General features: G+C 37.6%; 1 long non-coding RNA gene across 1 annotated transcript; it reads right to left on the bottom strand.

Moving 5' to 3' along the window:
• Positions 1–1,568: 1,568 nt before the first annotated feature.
• LOC307231720 lies at positions 1,569–5,907 on the bottom strand. Its single transcript, XR_013844211.1, has 2 exons — positions 5,768–5,907; positions 1,569–1,874 (listed from the first exon to the last, which is right to left on the bottom strand). It is a non-coding gene; the product is annotated as an uncharacterized lncRNA (long non-coding RNA).
• Positions 5,908–6,473: the final 566 nt, after the last annotated feature.

The following is a 6,473-nucleotide window of genomic DNA, read 5'->3' as shown; positions in this document are numbered from 1 at the left end:
AAAATAACCACGATTAATAATGTTTTTGCATAAAATACAACGAATGTAAGCAAAGCAGCCCCTGAAGACTCACTTCAGGAGATATGTACTCAATTGCAAATTCATGTTTGGGGCTTGGTAGCCCCAAAAGGGCGGAATTATGTAGTGGAAATTTACTGATCCCCAACTTATTATTGGTGTGTGCTAAAGAAGGTCAGTATCGCTTCCCAGATACTACTCCCTAGAGATAGCCAACTTGGTAAACCACAATATTAAACTGCCAAACAGTGATGTGGAACACTCTGCTTAAGTAGAAAAACACGCCACAGACAGAGATAATAAAACCACTATGTATCCTTTGTATTCTTCAGTCTTTTACTCTCCAGAGACAAGCTCAGATATTTTATATAATAAAGGATGTTGAACTAAGGACCTCTTCTCCAGGGTGATTTTTTCCAACAGTTACTAGTACAGGATCTATTCCAATTGTATTAGTCACTATTAATTGAGTACTTATTCATTGGTGACTAGTGCCTTTCCCAATGTCTAAATTAAATTTTAAATTAAACTATCAACAAGCTGTTTGTCTAGTAATTTCTCATTATCGGTAAAAATTACATTGTGATTGGTTAAACAAAAAATGTTACAACTAAGAGCAAGAAAAGGCGGCTCAGGTTTTGTGTGTTTTTACTTGTTCTGCCAAGGCCTTTCTTTGGCCTGTTAATTCATATTCTAATAAGATGCAGCAACATTGATCAGGTCTTTTTCACTGAAAAATCCTTGCATGGGAGTTAATTTGATGCTGAAATTTAATGTTTTTCTTTTGATAAATGTCTACATTCCAGAGCACCTGTTGTCATTTTGTCTGAAAAGCTTGTGCCAACACCTCACCTAACTAGCTAGGTCAGGTTTGCCGTTTTTACATGTCTTGTTGCATAAACCCGTTATGAAGTAGTCATTACCAAAACTTATTGTGTTGCATTATTTTGGCTTATTTCCAAATTGTGCCAAATGCTTTTATTAATGCCATCCAAAAAAAAGAACTCTCAAGCAGACTTCAGGTATCATACATTCTTCTACTCTCCCTACATAGAGAAAAGATGGGTAAAAAGAGAGCTAGAACAACTCGGGCGAGTGTGTGTCTGTATAAAAATACAGTTGGAAAGACTTGTAGCCTCGTCAGTGTTGTGTCTGGCCAATTTAATTGCCCAGATCAGCCACTTGCCCCGCAGATGACCCAATGAAGAAGCAAAGTGCATATTGCAAAGATGGCATACTTCAGTCTGTAACACTCATTTACACATTTGGATTTTCATGGCTTCTGTGATTTATTTAAAAAGCACTCACCGAATGAGATATTGTCCATATGCCAGCCTATAGGACTTCCAACAGTCTTTACATTTATAGTGTTGACAAAATATGGACAAAATATCTTGTAATATTTTAAATTGGCCCACAAAAACTGTGGACATACAGTAATCATTGCAGCTGTCATTGTTTTTGTATGGACAGCATGTTTGTGTAATACAAATAAATAAACAAAGTTTGCTGAATTTATGACTCCACACTTAAAAACACATTGACCAATGTTTAATTTGCTCGAGTAAATCCCTTTATTTATCAGTAAGTGGTTGATAGGTGTACATTGGGTGAATTGTCGCAGTACAGAAAGTATACTGCCATGCCCCTCCCCCTCCCCCAAGAAACACAGACAGACACAGAGAGAAAGATTGGAGGGAAGGTGTTGGCAATTGTGGTGAAATCATTTGAAGTCACCCTATTCCCTTCCACATTCCCATCTATTATTTTTTCTTGTAGTCCTCCAGGTGAGCCAGTATCCAACCAGAGGGTCCCAGGATGGTGATAAACATCACTGTCAGGGCTATTGCCTGTTCCTGTGGGAGGGAGGAAGAGAGAGAGAGAGAGAGGGAGAGAGAGAGAGAGATTGACAACTGATATTACTATTATATTGCGGAAAAAATAAAAAAACGAATAACATACAGTACAATATACAACAGTAATGTTTTTTTGCCGCGCAAAAATAAAATACAGCTTACAAATAGCAATGATACCATTCATTTTGTCTCTTTGTGCACATTAACAATGGCAACAAACAAGATGCAATGCTTAATGATGTGCTTATAATGGACAAATCAACATCTTCTGTATAGTGCATTGCAAGGAAAATTTGAAGAAAAAAATTGCCACTCTGAAACTATTCCAAATCTAAAATAACGGTAAGTCTCTCAAAGCCGACGTGGTTTTATGGAGCAATACAGGTGGAAACTCAAGGTTCTCTAGCTGCAGCTTCCAAGAAAACATAGTTTAAAGTTATTTATATATTTAGCAACATTTTGACACCAAAACAAACCATAAAGGATGCCATAGAGCTCAGTACTGTGGTTGTTTGTGCAGCCAACTTGCAGCACTGACATTATATACACTAATTAGTAGGGATGCACAGATTTATAGGCCGTACATCGGTATCCGACATAATTTGCCTTGTTGACCGCCATTGGCATATCAGCAAATATGATGACATTCACAAATGGCAGTGGCTGATGTTTATTTGTTGTGTCATCAATTTTGTGCTGGCTAAATGTTGTGTTGGTTATTTTCGGTCTGATGCCACCTTCACATTGAGGGGAACATTACATTTAGCAGACGCTTTTATCCAAAGCGACTCACAATTATTCAAACACAGCCATCGGGAGCAATTAGGGGTTAAGTGTATTGCTCAAGGACACTACAGCATGCTAGCAGGAGGAGCCTGGGATTGAACCATCAAACTTTAGATGACTAGACCACCAGCTCTACCTCCTGAGCTACCATCCCCCGGTACTTTCTGAACGCAACGGGGGGAGCGAGGGGGAGGTACGACAGATGTTGGTGGTGTTGTTATGGTAATGTACAAGGACTGCAATAAAATATATTAAACTAAATTATTTTGTGTCTGTTGTAATAAATAAAAATGTATACAGGCAATAACCTGGAGCTGCAAGCCACACGAGACCACGATGTCCAAATCCCTGTATCTGCTTCCTCGCTACAAGCGCCAGCCTCCATGCAATTAAAAAATAGAAAAAACTAGAGCTGCCCCCAACTAAAGATTTTCTTATAGTAGTCCACTATTAGTCTTCAGTTCAAGGCATTAGTCGACTAAGCATATTGTTAGTGATATTAATTTAATAATTTAAATATATGTTTTTTTCTTTCTGTTACTCACATCAGAAAATTTCAAATACAGTTCCAGCAAAATAGGCTTTAAGGTTAATTTCCTGCGACCAACTGACCAATGAAAAACTTGGTCGACCAAGACTCTTCTTGTCGACTAACGTCTGGTTGACTATTTGGCGGCAGCCCTAGAAAAAACAACTTTTATTTCAGTCCACATTTTTATTTAACCCATTTAAGTGTGATATTTCTGAGAAAATGTCCATCACTTTCTCCATGTCTGTAAGGTAGCTACGGTACGTAACATTCATCGTGGAGGAGGGCAAAAAGTTTAAACATTTTTATTTTAATTACTGATCTGATTATATTTACATTATTGCTTCTCTAATCACTTTTTCATTTACATTTAATTACATTCAATTTATGTTTCCCAAAAATTATTTACTGAAAGTAAAGTACTCAAAAATTCTTCTCATTGAGTAGGTAGTTGTATAGCAGGCTAAAGGGGCTTTAAATAGTTATTTTTCACCAAAGATTATCTTTGTCATGTGAAAGAAGGTTATTTGGTTGTCTCATAAATTTGTATGATTGAATTTGTGCTCATTCAAAAATAGTGTGATGAAAGGCTGAAAAACTTCAAAATAGTTCAATAATTTTGTTATTATCAAGATTTATTTGTTTCCCTGGCACAAAAGAAGGAATAAATAACAAAAACAAAATAACCGAAAAAACCTCGGCATCGGCTGAGAATTTCACAATCAGTGCATCCCTACTAATTAGACAGTCATTACTCTCCCACAATCCCACCAGTCGCTCCTCCATTTTCAGAAGTCCACACTGCTGCTTTCTTTAGCTTCATTGAGCTCCTGCGTTGACTGGCTGCTTTTGATCGCTGTGTTGGCTGTGGCTATGGTCACTCAAAGTCTGTGGTCGGTGCTTAATCAGTGTATAATCTGTTGTATTCTGTGTATTTTTGATTGTACTATATAGCCTATTTCTTATGTCAAATGTCAAGTAATAAAATATCCTATATACAAAATTCTTACAGTCTTATGGTTTGATATAGGTTAAAGTATACTACATTAGTCAATATGTGGACATTGGCGTAAGTAGTGAGGGTGCCCTCAACCAGGAGATCCTGAGTTTGATTCTGCATGTTATCAATTTTGGCTATTAAAGCCCAAATTATTGATAGAATCACCCTCTTTGAACATTTCAGTATGATTTAGTTCAGTTCATGATAATTAGAGGACGTTAACAACTGGTCCGGACCACAAGGACGAGAGGATGCTCACTGCAGAGCTAATTGGCTCTAGGTCTAGCTGCACCTTAGCTCAGAATTAAATAAAAATTAAATAAAAAATAAATAAAAAATAATTTATTGTGTACAGATGGGTGACTGTCTACATTAAATAAATATATTAAACATATAAAAATCGACATTAAAAATATATATCTGGTATTATTATATCTATAGAAATATGTATTTTTTAGATGTAAATATTGGCATTTATATTTGTTCTAATAAACGTAAGTCCCAAACTGCAGCAAGAAATGTATGCACAGCAGAGAATTAAATACTGAATTTTTTTTTTACACACACACACACACACACACACACACACACACACACACACACACACACACATATATATATATATATATAAAAGAACTCTTGCTCTCCACAAACAATCGGACAATCAAAATTTGATAATTTGAATGGTAGTCTGCGGCCCGAACACATCTAGTACCTCGGACCACGGACGGACCACCAGGACAGTGGACCGACCACAAAGACCACTCCACAGACCACCCACTAACTGGTGCGGACCACTAGCTTCAGCGTCCCCAGTGGTCCGTGTTCACGGTCCGTGGACACGGACCACTGAGTCGGCTACAACCCCCTGTCACTTCTTGTGTGTGCCAGAACATGCATGAAATACATCTCAAGTGTCAAATATGTGACCTTTAAAAATAATAATAATAATAATAATAATAATAATAATAATAATCTCACGCATACTTGAAATAAGACAAAAGTTGCTCTGCCAATTCAACAAGTAAGGTCACAGGAACTTGGCATCAGTCCAAATGGTCAACGGTCATATTTTTTGACACAAGACAGGAAAAATAAAGGCCTCGTCCTATGTGAGATACTACATTCTCAAATATGGGAAATATCAATCAGCTCTTATTTCTCTGAATAAAGGGGGCGCGAACAAGTGTGCGATCGACTACGTGTCGGGATTAAGCAGAACGATGGCGCTGAACACGGTGCGCGTCTATGGGGCCTGATAGGCCATAGACGCGGGCTACATATTGAGCACGCCGCTGGTTCCGCATAATGCTGCCGAAAATAGACGGAGGGGGAAACACTCGATACAATGATCGGATGCCATGCCAACATATAACAATTTAAAATAAAGAAAAAGAAAAACACCCGAGCTGTATGAACTTTTATGAACTCATTAAAAAAAGTTTGCCATAGTCATTAAGTGCCCAACTATTCGCTTACACGATTATATATATATATATATATATATATATATATATATATATTATTAGAGAGAGGGAGTCAGATCTTCGTGGTCATTTTAAAATCCATATGACTTACCCCTGCGCCGACAATATGTTTGGCCGGTTTCGATGACACATTCGCCCTGAGGAGCAACCGGGTCTTGGCCGCGCTCCTTAAAAGCCGAACCGAGGTGTTCAGAGCGGACATTCTGCCGCCGCACTGCAGTTATTTCCCACTCGGGTGGTGGTGAAAAAGGGAATATGTGCGTATATGTAAGTATCCTCTCAGCCCCAGTAGCTGGTTTCAGTTTGTCTACCTGCCAAGTGTGTGTGTGAGGAGGGGAGAGAGAGGGCAGCAGAGAGAGAGAGAGAGAGAGAGAGAGAGAGAGAGAGAGAGAGAGAGAGAGAGAGTTGTTGTTGATGTTGTTATTGTACTTTTACGTTTTATTTTTTGTTTTCAATTTGCTTTGACAATGTAAACGTATGTTTCCCTGTGCCAATAAAGCATTTTTAATTTAAATTGAGTTGAGAGAGAGAGAGAAAGAAAAAGAAAGAACGAGAGAGGATATATACTGTATATATATATGTGTGTGTGTATATATATATTTTTTTTTTTTTTTTAATTATTATTATTTATTTATTTGTTTGTTTGTTTGTTTGTTTGTTTGTTTGTTTGTCTGTTTATTTATTTATTTATTTATTTATTCGCCGGGGATTTTGGGCCCCATGAAAAGATATCACATTGAGGGGCACCCTATTGTTCTAATACTCTTTTCGGGCTCCTGTCATCCTAACTTTTCCCC

This window comes from Zeus faber (assembly GCF_960531495.2).
Source record: "Zeus faber genome assembly, chromosome: 6".
Lineage (NCBI taxonomy): Eukaryota > Metazoa > Chordata > Actinopteri > Zeiformes > Zeidae > Zeus > Zeus faber.
Note: the sequence above shows the minus strand (reverse complement) of the source record. Positions and strands in the feature narration are given on the sequence as shown.